We start from the raw sequence: 9,468 nt of genomic DNA, 5'->3' as shown, positions 1-9,468 counted from the left end.
GTAAGCCACTGCACCCAGCCGGGTACTAGAGGTTTTAACATATAACTTCAGACATAAATGAGTAAATAGTAAGCTGTGTCTATTTGATTCTATTGTTATTTATATTATGTCGGCTTTGTGTCAGAAAGGATTTAAAGCACTTGTTTCAAGAATTGGTATGCTACATTTCTCAAAATTTGTGTATAAAAATAATTCCCATACATACCATTATAATTTACTTTTCATGTGTATTACAAAATCAGTTATACGTTCTGGTAAATATTTTGATCCCAAGAGAAAACAGGATTACATTTAGAATGTGACAGATTTTAAAATTTAATTTTGTTGTAAAGAAATCTTCATAATGATATGCCACAAACTTATTACTATGCATGTAAGGCAGCATAGCATAGCGATTAAGAGCACGTCCTTGGAGTTAGAGGCACAGTGTGAACTTGACTACAAAAGTTATCAGCTGTGTGATCTTGGGAACGTAACCTTTCTCAGCTTTAGTTACCACAGCTGTAAAGGGTGGATAATAATTGTAGACTCTGTCCTGTTGTTGTGGTGAACATTTAGTGAGACGACTCACATGAGGGGCTGACATAGGATAAGCGCTTAATCAATGTCAGCTGTTCTCTTTGGCATAGCTCTCAATGTTAGAGTGGCATGCCACATTTACCATCTTGAGAGTCACTAAACGTGGGAATGGTAACAGCCCACAGAATTTCTGGAGATTGGTATGAGAAGCCTGCATTGGCTCCCAGCCCTCAGGGTTGACAGGGTGAAGGTAATGACTTCTGGCTGTCTTTAGAGCTCCCAAAAGATAGGAGAAGATGGTTCTAGTGATGACAACCCCCTGTTCTGTAAGTGGAAACCTACTTTTATGCCATCTTCGTCATTCGTGGTGTAGTCTATTGGTGCCTGACACAAACGTCTAGAGTGCGGAAAATAACACCTTAAAGAAATATATCTTAGGTCCATGATTTCCCTGCTGTTTTTATTATGCACCCCAGCAGTAAAACATTTTAAGTATATTTATTTGCAAATTATACATCTGTACGTCTTTACTGATGTGTACATTATAAACCTGTGCAAAAAAATAACCTAAAAAGGGGTAATATTAAAAGGAAGAATTAGACAAAAGGTTTAAATGTTTTACGGTAAGATTCAGCATCATCACCAGTGGGTGTAAATCCACATTTCAGATAGCCTTGGTGGTTTAAAAATCTTCGGTTGATTTACTTTTGGATCCGTATCATCAGTGTTTCTGTCTTGTTTTGTGGCTGAGAAGAGGAGGAGCAGTGTCAGTTCTGCCGTTTTCCTGTTGATGGTTTATGTTTGCCTTCTTGGAATCTATTTAATGAAAGGTTCTTTGCAGGAATATTTTTAAACCATTTGTTCATTTGGTGAAGATTAGTTTAGTTAAAACTGGATTCTATAATATGTTTTCATCTAACTGAGCCAGACAAATTGTAACAGATTTCAGGCCACGTGTGCTTGTAAGAGGGCCACTGTCAACCCCTCTGTGGTCAAGAGCTCCCCCTTCCCTGATGTTACCTTGTGTGCTCAAGGCAACTGGGTAACATAGAACGAAGCAAGGGAGCTGTTGCCAATGGTTACTCTATTAGTGAATTCATTTCTGATTGTTTATATGAAAACAAATATGATTTCTGTTATAATCTTCCGACATCCCATTCCTTGGGGCACCACTGTCCTAGATTCTGAAATCATTGTGGTTCCTGCCATTTCTTGACCTTGACATTCTGTGACAGAATGAATGAGACCTTAGGTGCAGTGGACTTCATTTTCTATAACTAGCTTTACTCTATTGATCACATAGTGGTATAGCTCTTCACTGTTTGCAAATCAGTGTTCATGTATTTCTGTCATTTGAACTCAGCATCTCTGTAGGGCAGGTGGAAGAGATGAAACCACCAGTCTTGTTGACTGCAGATGGAAGATAATTGCGTAAGGTCACAAAGCAGTAGACTTGGGTTTGAATTTGTTTTTGAAAGCAATATCATCCTGCTTCTTTTCTATCATGTTAACACAATTTTTAAGTGATATTCATTTTCATCTGAATGGAGGAGAGACAGAGTTATAAAACCAAACAAGTGGTGCTGGGAATGCATTAAGAGAAAGCTTGTATATTATTAATAGAATAAATAATGATCAATAGATAATGTGCAGGAAGGGGATTTGCATTTACAAAGCATCTATTGTAGCCTATGTTCTTTACACATGTTATCCCCTTAATATAGTTCTATATTTGCAGGGACAGGTTTTACCTTTAAAGAAATTGAAGTTCAGAGATGTTAAATAATTTATACAAAGTACACAGCATTTAATTTGTAGAGTTTAAAACCAAGGGATCTGGTATTGAAAAAATTCCAGGTAATGTTAAAATAACACAATGCGTTAAATTTGAAAGTCTTTCTGTCAGTTTTTGTTCCAAATTGGATCTCTGGCTTTGGCTAAAAATCAGCCATGACAACAAGAAATGTTGGCAAGTATGTGGAGAAACAGGATCACTCCTATACTGCTTTTGGGGATGTAAAATAGCACAGCCTGTGAAAGACAGTTTGGCAGTTTCTTTAAAAGCTAAACTTGCAACTACTATATAACTCAGTAATTGTACTCCTCAGCATTTATTTCAGATAAATGAAGACTTAAGTTTATACAGAAATATGTGCATGAATGCTTACAGCAGCTTTAATAACAGTGAAAAACTGGAAATATCTCAAATGTCCTTCATGGAAAGACAAACTTAACCATTCTGTTAATAGTTAAGCATGTATGGTTAATCGTGGCCCAGCTATATCATGAAATACTACTCGGCAATAAAAAGGAGCACATTATTGATAAGTGCAACAGCCTGAACGGGTCTCCAGGGAATTATGCTGGGTGAAAAAAGCCAAACCCAAAAGGTTACATACTATATGGCTCCATTTATATGGAATTCTTGAAATGACAAAATTATAGAAATGGAAAAAAGAAAAGTGCTTACCAGGGGTTAAGGAGCAGTAGGGTGGAAGAGAAGTGAGTGTGGCCATAAAAAGGCAACAAAATGAATGCTTTTGATAATGGAAATGTTCTGTATCAATGTCAGTATCCTGGTTGTGATATTGTACTGTGTTTTTGCAAGACGTTACTATTGGGTAAAGGGTGCATGGGATCTCTATTATTTCTTTTTTTTTTTTTTTTGAGACAGAGTCTTGCTCTGTCCCCCAGGCTGGAGTGCAGTGGCGCAGTCTGGCTCGCTGCAAGCTCTGCCTCCCGAGTTCACGCTATTCTCCAGCCTCAGCCTCCTGAGTAGCTGGGACTACAGGCGCCTGCCACCGCACCTGGCTAATTTTTTTGTATTTTTGGTAGAGACAGGGTTTCACCGTGGTCTCGATCTCCTGACCTTGTGATCTGCCAGCCTTGGCCTCCCAAAGTGCTGGGATTACAGGCGTGAGCCACCGCGCCCGGCCTCTCTATTATTTCTTAAAACTGCATGAGGATCTACAATTTTCTCAAAGTAAAAAGCTTAATAAAAATGCTAACTGATCTTCAGGAAGTTCAGTTCCATGCTTTTCATAATTGATCTGAAAATATGGGAAGGACAATTGAGAATTTAGGAGTTGTAAACTCTGAGACTACAGCAAACTACTCAAATTATTCTGATTTTTCCCCTTGATTCTTATTATGGATTGCAGGACATTCTTCCTACTATTTTGGAGAAGAAAAAAAGCCACCTCTCTATCATAGGACTTCTGCTTTCCATACGACTTAAAAATCTGTTAGCTGACTAATTTACACGCTAGAAGATGAGACTTGGTTACATTAATTCCATTGCCACAATTTATTTTAAAAATCAGAGTTTTCATCTTTCTTGTCCCTTTTTCCTGTCTTATTTTATTTTCTTTTGTCTTTATTCCATTTGAACCCATATTTTCCTATATTGTACTGTTTAGTCTAAAAACTAGTAAGCATGCATATTGTTGATTAAATTAGCAATTGACACTCTTAAAACGAGAACTATAAAGATTCTTGAGCCTTCACACATTATGCTATGCTTGCCGTATGCTTGAGTGTTCTTATTTTCGGAGAGAAGTAATGGAGATTATAAACGTTATTTTAAAAAGTTACTGGTGATTTGTTGAGAAGATAAAGTAACAACACTATTACAGAGGGTTGCTCTTGATCTCCCAGGCCACCAGCGCAGTCACAGAGCCCTCTGCAAACACCTGATAATGCTGAAGAGTGTGTTAGTCATTGTAGAGGAGCTGCTGTCATGACAAATAGGGGTTAAATTGTGAGAATTTCGGGATATATTTTGGGGAAGGATTAAATAAATCAGAGGACTTGCTGACAGCAAATAGTATCTTTGATTTGAAACACAGAATCAGAGAATTGAGATGAATCCCAGGTGGTGGTTGGGAGTTGGAAAAAGTCCCAATGAGTTGGCTGACTAAGTGTAGGCTTCATTTCAACATCATTAAATAGTCTTTAAGTGGTGACTTAATAATTATTGCCCCAAGAAAAGATTATGCTAAATACAGTGGTGGAATTAACTCTATTAATCCAAGAAACATTTTATTTAAATGACTTTCCTACCAGTAAGGTTGGAAGGCTCTAGAACTGCTTCTAGGAGCTTGAAATGCATTTAATAGTTAACTGTCAGAATGAAAAATAAAATTTTAAATTTCAACAATGCAATTAAGTTCTTATTTTCTTATAATAGTGAATAATAAATTTTATTCAGGGATGCCATTGGCAGATGTTGAAATGAAACATTTTCACTCCACTAGCCTGCAGTGGACTAAGAGGTGTCAGGAAGGGAGACTGATACCACAGATCCTGAAAAAACCAAACCAAACCAAACCAAATCCAGCCCACAAATGGACACTTCCAGATGCTTACCAAGAGGAAGTGCCTTGGAGTAAGGCCTGTGAGACAGGTGAACTCTAGGGAACAAGAATTCCTAGTTCTATGTCTGTTTACAAGGATTTGTCATGACTGGTTCACCTCACTTTATAGTTTCCTCAGACCAAAGAGACAAAGAAAAAGCAAAAAACAAAAACAACAAAAATTCAGAAACGAATGGACAATACAACCAAAACTTTAATATGAACCAAAACAAAAATCGGGCTGATTTTATGAGGTCGACTTAAAGTCAGGAAAAGAATGATAAACCTTTGAGAGGAAGAAAGAAATCATCAAAGCCATGAGGAGCTCAAAGTGGGGTTTAATAGCAGCTATCATATTGCGCCCGAGCCTTGACCACTTCTGACGCAGCTGTTTCGTTTTAAGATGTTCCCATTCCTGTTCCACTCACACAGTCCTCCACAGTGACCTGAGTGCACGCATCCAAGCAGGCAGGCCACTCTAGAAAGCCGTAAACCCCTCAGAGAGTCACTGCAGGAATAGGGGAAATGGAAATGATGAAATTCAATATAGCATTTAGCTGAATCATCATCTGAGGTTAAGCCCAGTGAACAATTAGCAGTATCGGGAGTCTCCTCGTACCTGTCAAAATCGCACCGATGGGATTTTGTGCAAATTATGTATGTGTGTGGAAGTTATTTTTCATGTTTAATAGCAATGGACCTTGGGTAATAATTCAGATACAACTTTTTTAAAAAAATACTAAAGGGCAAGTGTGGTGATAAGCTCCTTACTCAGGAGGATCTTTTCAAACATTGCAGAACATCAGGCCTTGGAATAATTCATTTTATTAAGTAGTGCTCTCTGTCTTTTCATTCACAAAAGGAGGATGATTTATTATACAGATAAATGCTTGCATAGGATGATGAACACGTGTAGGAATGCATGATATTCTGGAAGTTGATCAAGGTCCACCCTACACCAGCAATTAGAGGTTGTGATGATGATGATAATAATAATTAATAATAATGGCACATAGTATGTGTCAGCTCCTGTTCTAACTGCATTTCTCATATTAACTTACTGATTTTTCACCATTACCCACTAAGATACCATTGTTATGCCTGTTTTGTAGACAAGGGACTGAGTGAAGCACAAAGAAGTGACTAGGATCACACTGTCACCTAGGCAGGAATGAAACCTATGGAGATTGGCTCTTTAGTGTGCTCTCTGATTTATTATCATTCATCGCACATTTATTGAGCATCTAATATATGAAAGGCATTAGGCTTTATGCAGGCAATACTTTAGCAAAGCCAGGTAGATGTTTCTGCCTTCTTTGAGCTTATAACTTGTTGGGCAAAAAGCTAATGGTTTAACTGTATAAAAAACTTGATGTTGTGAAATGATATATGCCAATGTTTACATGGTATGTTGGTTTTGATTAAGCACCGTCCGTAATAAAAATAGGGAGCCTGGGTCTCACACAGCCTTGATTGTCTTCCTCCTTCCTACCCAGTGGAGTGTGTAGGAAGGTCACACCCTCAATGTCAGGCTCCTTCACTGTTCTCAGTTGAGTGTCTCAGGTTATAGGCTACATGAGCAGGTTTGCACCTGGATATGACTGTGGCAGTAATAATAGATGTGACTACACACAGTGGCAGTGGCAGCAGGGGTGGGAGTTGGGGATGGGATAATTTTAGAATGCAATGTTGGTGCTAACTCAGTTTTGTTTTGTTTTGATGTACAGCCATACGATTCTGGGTTCACCAACTCGAGGATGGCCTGGAGATTTAGGAGATGGCCCCGGTGGCTCTCCTCTTTCATACAAAGGAGTGTTCAAGCTACTTTTTTTTTGAGACAGGATCTCGCTTTGTCACCCAGATGGGGGCAGTGCCGTAATCTCAGCTCACTGCAACCTTTGCCTCCCAGGCTCAAGTAATCCTCCTGCCTCAACCAACTGAGTAGCTGGGACCACAGGTGTGAGCTACCACGCCAGGCTAATTTTTGTATTTTTTGCAGAGATGGGGTTTCACCATGTTGCCCAGGCTGGTCTTGAGCTCCTGAGCTCAAGTGATCCATGTTTCTGCCTCCCACAGTGCTGAGATTACAGTCTGAGCCACCACGCCCAGTTTAAACTATTTATTCTAAAGATATAGTGACATCTATTAACTTTGACCCCTGCTTAAGCAATTCTGTCCGGATCTTAAGACTATTTCTTCCTGGGATTCAAACTCAGAGCTAAGTGGAGTCAATTATATGAGGCATATGTGAGCTTAATTTTTGAAACATTTATTTTGAATTTCATCTGGGATCTCCTCTAGGGAACACCACTTTATGATTGTGGGTTGCATTCCCAGGTTTGGGTGATTGAATTTATTCACACATTCTTTAATAAATGTTTATTGAGACTGAAAATAAACGTGAAATCCTAGAATTCATTGGTTGTCTTAAAAATTCTAAATATGAAATGCTAATTTTAGCTTCATATGAGTATTTAGAATAGGAAAGAAATAATTCAAAAATTGTTCATGAAAAAAATCCATGATTTATTCTACTCTGGAGGAGCTTATTCAATTTAAAACATACCGATTCATATAAACTTATTTGGTAATGAGGCGATATACTTTTTATGAGAACATATCAAACCATAAACATTGAGATCCAGCCTCTCCTGAGTGTGTAAAATGTCAGGGTTTTATTGATACTAATGATAATGGGAGTGACATATGTGCATAGAGTAAGACCATGGTTGAAAGCCTGGCTGATTAGGCGCCGTGTTCTGTGGTTTTTGCCATTTGTGTGTGATTAAACCCTGCAGAATAGTGTCTGTCGCCATGTATTTGGTTCGTCAAGAAAACTAGTAAAGTGATATTGAATGAATGATTCAGTTTATCCAAAGGATAGACTATTGGCCTAACGCCTTCCTAACTTGGAGCTGTCAACGTGTTTAGTTTGGTTCTAATGGGAGCTAGGCTGGGGAAGGGAAAAGTTTTGTGAGAAAGGTTATGTGATATTAATAAGAACCACATTCTGTTTGATGTTTTCTCAAGTGATTTTTTTATCTTCCTAAGAAATTGAACCATTCAAAAATAATAAATCTTTCTTTTCTATGGCCCACAAATGATCAACATTTTGGATGATCCAAACAATTTTGTCTTTAAGATATCCCAACTTCTAGTCCCTCTTTATTTGCCAGTGCTGATTTATAGCAGAAAGTATCACTTCATATTTTTTCCAAGCATCAAAGTCATAATGTGTTTTACAAATACTCACAAGTACTTAAAATCCATGAACCTCTCTCTGTATTCCTATTTTTTTATTCTTCTATAAGTATGTATTTAAATTGGTTAAACAGATGGCTTTCTACTTTAAAAAAAAAACTGCTAAGAATATTCAGCTCAAGATGGAGAACTCATAGGTTAAATTTCATTCTGGAATGCACTTTTACAACCAGGTAATTAACCTTTGAAAATGAGGGTACTCGAAGGAAACAAGGAAAATCGTAACAAGATGATCTCACTAACACTAGTGTGTTAGACTTCTCAGCAGTAGAGATGCCCAGAAGTTTAATAATGAAAAACTTTGAAATATTTTTAAAAACATAGTTAATCTTTGGAACCTTCCAGTTTTCTTCCTTTATTACAATAACCTTAGGAGGTAAACGCTTCAAGGGGTGTATCCTTATAGTAATAGGAATTGGTACACAGATTTTGGTGGAAAGATGGAGGTGTCAACATTAATCAGTCAAGATATATTTGTTGACTGCCTACCACATGCACAAGTCTCTTTCATGCTTGTGAAGAGATATAGTGATGTGCAATGTGTAGAATCTGCCCTTCATGAGCTTTTGATCTAGTTAGTCTGAGAAGGAATAGATTAGTGAAAAATTTAAAAGAATAAAAGATGGAGTGTTGAGGGAGTCCATGATTGTTATCTGAAACATTGAGTTTACAATGCTAAGTTAAAAGAATGAGAGATCACTATGGGATAGAATGGGCAGGAAGAGTTCCTCCCCTTGAAGCTTGCATTAAGCCATAAAAGACAAAGCAATTTTGGAAATGCAGAATTTGGAGATATGAAGAAAGAATAATTCCCTGAAAGGGGGAAGAGTTTTGGAACCAGATAGATCTGTGTTCAAATCTTGGTTCTCCTGTTTTCTAGCTGTGTAATCTTGGGAAGTTACTTAGCTTTTATGGACATCTTCTATAAAATGGATATTATAGTGACTATTTTGTTAAATTTTTAGGATTAATTGAGATAATATATATAAAATGTTATAAGCACTTGATAAAAGGTAATCCCCTTAGTTGGAGAGAACATCCTAAACAAGCCTGGAGGAAGGAACAGCCAGCCATGTTCATGGGACAAAGAGAAGACTATTATGAGTGGAGGGAAAGATTAAGGGAAGTAGAGTGAGAACACATAGAAAGATAAATTAGGATTAGCTTCAGCCATTCACTTGTTTCTTCATTTAATACTTTATTGAGCTCTTTATGTGGGAAGCTCTTTCATGTGGGAAACCATCTGCTCGGCATGGATATGCAAAGACAAAGAAAACTTAGCCTTGAATTTCTCTTGAATGTCAGGTTAAGGAGTTGGAACTTTATGCCAAGG

Source organism: Colobus angolensis, unplaced genomic scaffold (assembly GCF_000951035.1).
Source record: "Colobus angolensis palliatus isolate OR3802 unplaced genomic scaffold, Cang.pa_1.0 Scaffold5, whole genome shotgun sequence".
In the NCBI taxonomy this organism is placed as follows: domain Eukaryota; kingdom Metazoa; phylum Chordata; class Mammalia; order Primates; family Cercopithecidae; genus Colobus; species Colobus angolensis.
Note: the sequence above shows the minus strand (reverse complement) of the source record.